The sequence below is a fragment of the Phoca vitulina genome, unplaced genomic scaffold (assembly GCF_004348235.1).
Source record: "Phoca vitulina isolate PV1807 unplaced genomic scaffold, GSC_HSeal_1.0 scaffold78, whole genome shotgun sequence".
NCBI lineage: Eukaryota > Metazoa > Chordata > Mammalia > Carnivora > Phocidae > Phoca > Phoca vitulina.
In genome coordinates this window covers 1,405,906-1,414,820 of record NW_022589781.1, presented here as the reverse complement: position 1 = coordinate 1,414,820, position 8,915 = coordinate 1,405,906, and positions in this window count along the sequence as shown.

Below are 8,915 nucleotides of genomic sequence, written 5' to 3'. Positions count from 1 at the left end.
AAGGGTTGATATGATGAAGGGATGGAATATGACTGTAAAGATGGAAATTATAAAAAATTTTAAAAAAGGATTTGATAAGTTGTTTGAAAAAAGAAAGAAGAGGATTAAAAAAAAAAAGAAAGAAAAAAGGGAGAGAATGTTATCAGGCAGGGGAGTAGAAAAAAACCATACACTAGAGATTTAGAGTATATTTTGATCTGTTAGAAGAAACTATCTCAAAATTTTAAAGAGAGAACAACTTATATATATATGCCAAAAATACGGGTAACTACTATGAAGGGATAGAATATGACTTTAAAAATGAAAAATAAAAATGTTTTATTTTAAAAAAGGGATTGATAAGATGTTGGTTGAAAAAGGGAAAAAGAAAAATTCAAAAAAAAAGAAAAAAAGAAAAAAGAAAAAAAGACAGTTAAAAAAAATAATTATCTTTGAAAGACTAAAGAATCATGGTAAAAAAGCCATGAATTCTATGTGCAGTATTCCCCTAGCGCTGGAGTTCTGCCGTTCTCATTGATCGGTAAACTTGGTCTTGGCTGGCTGTTCTCGCTGATCTTCTGGGGGAGGGGCCTGTTGCCGTGGTTCCCAAATGTCTTTGCCGGAGGTGGAAGTGCCCCGCCCTTGCCGGTCCGGGCTAAGTAATCTGCTCGGGTTTGCTCTCGGGAGCTTTTGTTCCCTGCAAGCTTTCCGTACAGCTTTGGAGGTGGAGAGTGAAAATGGCGGCGTCCCAATCTCCGCCCCGGAGGAGCCGAGAACTCGGGGTCCCGCTCCTCAGCGAGCCCCCAGAGAAAAGCAGTCAGTCACTCCTGTCTCCCCGGTCTCCGGCCACACTCCGCGCTCACCTGGCCTGTGACCGCGCCTTTCTATCTGGCACCCGACCCCGGGTGGAGTCTCCAAACCCAGCAGATCCCCGCGGTGTGCTCCTGCGCCGCTCCTCCCGGGGGAAGAAGGTGAGTCTACCCGGATCTGCCGCTTGTTGGGTCCCTGCTGGAGGAGCAGTGGCCCGACTGTGCCGCGGATCACGGTCTATGGCAACCCCGAGCTGAGAGCCCGGGCCTGGGCTCCGTCTCTGCAGTCGGCTTCCCCACTCTGATACCTGGGAGCTCTGCCGCACTCAGGCACCCCTGGTCTTTCTGTGACCCCGAGGGTCCTGAGGCCACACTGTCCCGCGAGGGTTCCACCCCCCACTTTGCCACCAGAGTGATGTCCCTCAGCGGAGCAGACTTCTAAAAGTTCCGATTTTGTGCTCCGTGGCTCTATCACTTGCCAGAAGCGGCTGACGGAGGCCCCTCCCCCGCCGTCTATCCTCTCGAATAACGCCTCAGATTCACTTCTCCGCACGTCCTACCTTCCAGGAAGTGGTCGCTTTTCTGTTCAGAGAGTTGTTGCTATTCTTTTCTTCGATCTCCTGTTGAGTTTTTAGGTGTTCAGAATGGTTTGATCCCTATCCAGCTGAATTCCTGAGAGGAGACGAAATCCAGGTCTCCTACTCCTCCGCCATCTTGCTCCGCCTCCCAAGGGACGCAATTTAGATTGGGGCACCGGGGAAGCCCTCTTTAAGAAGTGACACCTCAGCCGTTCGCTGGAGGGTAAGTTGAAGTTAAAGAGGTGAGGACTGTGGGAAGGGCAGCTCGGGCAGAGGCATCAAGGTCACTGTGAGTGGCTGAGAGAAGGGTAGAGGGATGAGAGGGCCTCAGAGAGCCGGGCCGGGCTCTGGCCATACTGGGCGTGCGGTACCCATAGGATTATGGGTCTCACCCGGGATAGCTTCAGGAAAATGGAAAGCACCCAAATGTCTGTAAGCCGGGGGGTGGGGGAGGGGGCTGACCTATCTGCATTTCACAAAGAGCATTCTGGGAATGTGGGCGAATGGACAGGAGGAGGGCAGAGTGGACGCAGGAGGTCTACATCTCAGTAGACCAAGATGATGACGCCTTGGTCCAGTGGTCTTCCCGCTTTTGGTCTCCAATTATTGCAAAAATGATGTGTCCCCTCATACATTTTTAAGATAACATTTATGTTTTTTATTATGCTTAACAATTACAAAGGACATAGTTTCTGCTGTATTGTTAAGTATCGACAGTTTAAAATGAAATTGTTGCATCTCTATTTTAAATGGGTTAAACGGGAATCTAGAACTTGTAGTGATTAGATACCACTATTACCCATTTGAAAATTCCAGGAACTCGCTCTTCTTTACCAGGGGGAACTTTGTATCACTCCTTTTTCTCTTCTGATTCCATGCCAAATTCCCCACAAGATTCTGTCCTAATTTGCATGTTGTTATGCTTGAGAATCTCTTCCTGACTCACCTCTTACATGTGTCTGCAAGAAAAATATGCATATAAATTACCAAAAGGCTCTAAGTTCAATATGGATTGGGGATTTACAATTATAACTAGTACACAATCGATCAAAAGAACACAAATCCTATAGAGACTTTTATAAACAATTATTAGACAAAATAAAATTGTTTTGGAAATCAACTTTTAATGAGATGAATGGGATACTTTTTTTCCGAGTACTTTACGTATCCATGGGTAAATATGATTTATATCAGTTATTGATGGAATGAGATGGGGTTCAGCAACAAATCTGGTCCTATTTTTCATTCTTATACATGAGAGAGGTGACACCCATGTTCATATAAATACAATAGGTAAGAATGAAAGGAGTTTCGCTATAGTCATTCTTTGAACCCCTGAATTATATGCAAAAATCCAAATAGTAATTCATCATAAAAATTTTTTATAATCTATCAGCTAACAATTCTATTAAATCTTCATTTTTTTTCAAAGCAAAGAGTTGGAAAAGACTGATTTATAACCCTGGAGGCCCTAATATTCGCAGGGCTGGAAGTAAAGGAAGCCCCAAACCATATATTTAACTCTGTAAAAATATGCAGTTGATTCTTGCTATTTGCAGCAGCTAGGTTCTAAAATGTTGCCACACTGATTTAGCAAATACTGAACCATTGCTCCGAGGGAAATACAGGTTTAGGTTCCTGAGAGCATTTACTCACATTTTTATAAACTGATCAATCCATAACCTTGTTTTATGTGTGTTTCTGCTGGAAGGTATTTAATATATATTGTGATTCATTAACATGGAACTCAGAGCCAAGAGCACTATAACAAAGCCTTTAGCTAAGCAAATTTAACATACCTATTTTCTCTGTAAGACACATCACAGCCTTCTTGCACTTGGGATCACTAGGCAATACTTCAGCACTATGTTTGGGGGTCATTTAAGCAGCAAAACCACCAGCAAAAAGCATAAAAATGTGAAAAACCATGGCACTGAATAGATCAGGAAAGATCCCTGTTTACAGCATGAGAGCTGAAATAAGAAGGCAGGGTGTTGCCTAGTTCAGCCTCAGCCGGGAACCTACCACTCAAAATTGTCACCACTCTGTGCATGCCCCCACATAACCACAAAGTGCCACAAGTATTGATTTGGGGGCTTACGCGTACATTTTAGTGAGTAGGCAAATTCACAAATCTGGAACACATGAATAATGAGGACGGGCTGTCAAACAAGTTTATACATTGTTTAATAAAATAGGTTCTATGGATCTCTATCATCATGGATCTATCTCTCTATCTGGATAGACTTTCATAATGACACGGAAGGCTAGATTTAAATTTAAAAGTATCAGACCCCTTGGAGTTCTATGCGGGAGTGTAGCCGGAAGAGTCCACACAGTTTGGCGGGTCTGGGAGAGAAAGGCAGAGAGAGGCTTGGTGCCTGACTCCTTGGGCTGGGCAGTAGTGGAGGGAGGTCTCAAGGTCGTGCTCATCGCCTACTCATTAGAATCATTCATTTTCTCAATTTTAGACCAGTATTACCTCCAAAATATTACCCGGATTTTTATCAGATAACTTAATTATGCTGTTAGTTATTATTATATATAATTTTTTACTAACAGGTGCCTCGTTTAACCCAATGTTTTCAGAAAGGATTAGGTAAATAGAAGTATTTGATCAAATTTTAGTACATCTTTGTCAATACAATTTAAAGACTCTTACTATTTTCGTATCTTTCAATATTTTTTGTCAAAACCTTGAATCTGTGGATTTAGCTCACTGAATTTATGGAAAATGTCTGCTGTATTATTAGCATTACCAAATCAATTAGCCAAATCAGACTGACTTTCGATCATAAAATCTGACTTCAGTTTTCAAGTCAAACAAATTAATTAATAAACATTTCAAAAGCTATTACAGAAAGCAATGGGAAAGAAATTTTGAATGTATTTTTAGAAACGGATTAATAAAACCAATCAAGTCAAAATTAAATAATGTAGATATAACTTATTCATGTTAATAAGTTACACACATAAGAATAAATCTATATACCATTTCTTAGTTAAATTGTAATACTGCAATGTAATATGTAATTAAAATATACATGGTTTATGAAGGAAGGGGTGTGATTAAAAGCCTATTTTGTTAATGAAAACTGGTCATCAGCTTTCGTTGTAAAACATCATAGAGACTGCTTTGGAAATAACTTTATTAATGTCATATACCTCACGGTAAAAATATCTCTGTGTACTTAATGAGGGAAAGGTATATGAGGCTAAAAAAAATCTAGTTGGTTCAGGATCTAGGAAGTGGTTTTTTTGAGAGTAGGAAATATTAGACATATTATGAAATAAAATGAAGATTAAATGTAATTGGAATATCTAGTTCATGATATAATTAGATAAAATGTTTTAACTTACTGCATTACAGAATTAATTTAAAAGAAATCACTTTAGTGCTCAGGTTTTATCCAGTGTGTTTTGAAGAATCTGGTGGTCTATAAAATATTCTAGTTACATTTAAAAGAATTAGTGCCACTAGCCAGTACTGCGTCACTGTTTGAAGGTGCTCTTATTTTTACTAATGTATTCTGGGAAATGAGTATTATGAACAACTGAAAAATACTGCTTACTTTTTAATCCATGAAATAAAAAACCTATTTAGTAAGCAATATTTATTACAGATTCTGTCTTGCATTTATTTGACTCTCCGTTAAGAGCAAAGAATTATTTGACACCGGTCGGGGTATGGAAGAGATGAATCCATTAAAGGCAAATCCTCACGAATCCACTGTCCACATTATACAATGATCTGACACCAAGACAGCTTAAGGGCTGCAATGTCTAGCATCCCTCTTCACTCTTAACGGAAAAAAACACAGAGAAAGGGGAAGCCCTACAATGTGTTTATAGGTGCTTTAATTAATCTTAAGAGAGGTGTCTCATTCTAATTTTTTGTTGTTTTTTTTGCAGTGGCTTTTTGGTGTCCTTGCAAGTTTTTACGGCGGGGAAGCACTGCAGTGGGATTCCAGACAGGAGAGAGCTTGTCTTTGTCTCGTAAAGTGGGTGAAGGGAGATTCTGAAAGACAGGTTAGAAAAGGCCCATCTTCAAGATGTTAACACAGTGTGTACCCTTTCAAACCATCACTATCCTCCCAGCCCTGAACGCCTGCGCTTCCTACAGGGGCTGCGCCCTAATTTGAAGACAACTGCTTTGTCTACAGCTGAAGCAGTAGAGATGGGCCAAAGGGACAGCCTGAACATGGTTCGTGGGCGAAACCTACAGGCCTTGGCAAGAGTCCACTGGCGCAGGGAATGGGACATGGGACGTGTCAAAGGAGACCCGCAGGAGAGGCGCTGTTCGTCGAGACGGGGAAGACTGGGCAACAGGGCCTCATGGTCTGCCTTTCTTTTATCCTATTTTGTTTTACACAGTTTGTTGACCGGCATTTTGCTGAGTTGGCTCTCAACGTTTTGGCTAATTTCTAAAATGATTTTCCCTTTTAACTGGCATCTTTCCTCACCTTCCACACCAAACCCTCCTGACAGCTTCTCAAAGACCCCAAGTCGCACTCACGTCCCGTTGTGACACACCGACAAGGGGGCAGTTTATGCTTTCAACACATTAAGCGGCTTCGGACGCAGGCGGCCCCAGCGGCTCTCAGCTGGGCCTCCTCCGTGGCCTCCCGCAGGAGTACAAGGAAGGGGACCGAGCGTCCCGGGCGCTAGCTCAATTCGTGGCCGAGCGGGGAACCGGGCATCCGCTGGCCGCGCCGCTCCTGCGACACACGAAAGGGAAGCAGGCACTTCCGCACACGCGTTTCCAGACTTTCTCTGCGCCCCACTCTACGTCCACATATAATCCTCTACTACTGACGCGGGCCTTCACGGGACGAGCTCCCGCCCCGGCTGACAGGGGCCGAGACGAGGGTCGCTCCTCCCCACGGTCCCAGAGCCGCGGGCTCTGCGCAGTCACCGGCTTCTCCCGTCTGCCGGCCGCATCCAGCCAGCGTGCAGGTGGGGGAGCTCACACCCGGGGCCGCAACCTGTGTGTAGCAATCGGATCCGCCCGGGGCGCACGGCCAGCATGGCCTGGTGTGAGCCTCCGAAGAGCCACCAGCCACGTCCTCCCTGGTGGGCTCCGTGCGCGGCCGCGGCCCCAGCGTGCACTGCGCGGGCCTCTTGGTCCTCGCGACCCCAGCCCCCAGCGTACACTGCGCGGGCCTCGCAACCCCAGCCCCAGCGTGCACCGCGCGGGCGTCGCGACCCCAGCCCCCAGCACACACTGAGCGGGCCTCGTGAGCCTTGCGACCCCAGCACCCAGCGTGCATTGTGCCGGCCTCGCGGGCCTCGCGACCCCGGGCCCCAGCGTGCACTGCGCGGGCCTCGCGACCCCAGCCCCCGGAGTGCGTTGCGCGGACCTCGTGACCCCAGGCCCCAGCGTGCACTGCGCGGGCCTCGTGAGCCTCGCGACCCCAGCCCCCAGCGTGCATTGTGCCGGCCTCGCGGGCCTCGCGGGCCTCGCGACCCCAGCCCCAGCGTGCATTGTGCCGGCCTCACGACCCCAGCCCCCAGTGTGCACTGCGCGGGCCTTGCGAGCCTCGCGACCCCAGCCCCCAGCGTGCACTGCACGGACCTCGTGAGCCTCGCGACCCCAGCACCCAGCGTGCATTGTGCCGGCCTCGCGGGCCTCGCGACCCCAGCCCCAGCGTGCACTGCGCGGCCCTCGCGGGCTTCGCGACCCCAGCCCCCGGAGTGCGTTGCGCGGACCTCGTGACCCCAGGCCCCAGCGTGCGTTGCGCGGCCTCGAGACCCCGGCGGCAAGTGCAGCGCAGACCCGTGGCCCGAGACTGGCCGGCGGTTAAGGCCAAGAGGGGTAGAGGCGCCGTCTTTCGGCGCTGTCCTCGCCCGCATCCGGCGTGTGTGAGCCGGACCTTCGCCTCTTGGCCCTAAGAGGGCTCGAAGCGGTCGTTGGGCCACAGTGCTGTGGGTGAGGGCCGGCGGCTGGGACCCTTGTCGACACCCGCCCTTTGAGTGCGTCTGCCGAGCGGGCCAGCGGGGTAGGACCAGAGTTGGGGGTGCGCGGGCCGGGGAGGTGGGGCTACGGGCCGTGGCCACGTGGGTGGAAGGGGCCAGGGAGCAGGGCCGGGAATCAGGACCCGGCTGGGGGTGTAGGGCAGTCCTGGAGGGGGCGGGGCGGGGCTGATGGGGCCCCTGGGTGTAGGGGGTAGGGTTGAGTCGGGAGACAGGGAGTGGGGGGGGCGTGCCGGGAGGGGCAGGGCCGGGGGTGTGGTGGTCTGGCCTGGGGTTGGCCTGGGGGTGCCTAGTGGAAATGGGGGGCCCCAGCTTGCGGGGCAGTGCCTCCAAGTCCCGCGTTCAGTCTTCATGCTGCAGGCTTTCGGGCGCTGGGCTCGAATCAGACCCATCGCTGCCCTCAAGGGGCGCACTTTCTCATGGCACTGGTTTATTTGCCGTTTGTCAGGCCAAGTGATCTCTGTTCTGTTCCTAGGTTCCTGAGTTTGGAGTTTTGTTTTGCAGTCATAATTGAGTAATGAACTCTGAACAGCGGTGCACCTCCTGGTTGCGTAGTATATGCATACGCATCTACATGTACACACACAGAAATAAATGAGCATATATGTCGTTTAATGGAGAGATTTAGATAACCCTTCTAATAAGTTGACGTGTTGGATTACATTAATAACATCCGTAGATATTGTGCTTGCGTTCGTGAGATAGACTCCACTAAGATATAAATCTACATATATCACATGTATATACATTGACACTTTGGATTTGATTTGCTAATATTTTGTTTTGGATATTTGCATTTATGTTCAGGAGTGTTACTGTCTATAAATTTTTTGGTGCATGTACTTGTTCTTGTCTGTCTCGTCTGTTTTGGGAAGCATTGCTTTTACTTTTCAAGAAGTGGGTTCAATAGTTTTCCTATATTTCTGAAAGTGTTTTCATACTGTAAGGATTTTCTGTTCCTTGTATATTTGATAAAGCTCACCTGTAAAGCTCCTTTGGTCTGGTGTCTTTTAGTTCTTTGGGGTAAAAGGGAGCCTTTTGAGTACTGTTTCTTTCCCCCTCATCAGCTTTTAGTTTTATTAATCTTGATTATTTTGTTTCTGTTAAGTTCTTCTACTTTTAGCTTGTTCATATTCTGGCTTCTTTATTGAACAAATTAATCTTTAAAATAGTAAATGCATTCAGTACTCTTAAATTTTAATTTCTAAGCTCTAAGAACTACTATAGCTGCCATCCACCAAGTTTGAATATGTGATTTTCTTTTAAGATTATTTATTTATTAGAGACAGGCAGGGATAGCCACAGAGATAGCAAGAGAGGGGAGGAGGGGGAGAAGCAGGCTCCTTGCTAAGCAGGGAGCCCCTGGGATCATGACCTGAGCCAAAGTCAGAAGCTTAACAGACTGAGCCACCCAGGTGCCCCTGAATATGTGATATTTTAATTGTTGAATGGTTCTAGAGAGTAATTTCCAGTTTTATTTTCTTTTTAATCCATGGTTGATTTAGGAGTGCTATTTCAAGTTTCCAAATATGGTACATTTTTGAAAGTATTTTTGTTGACTTATTTATTTGTGCTC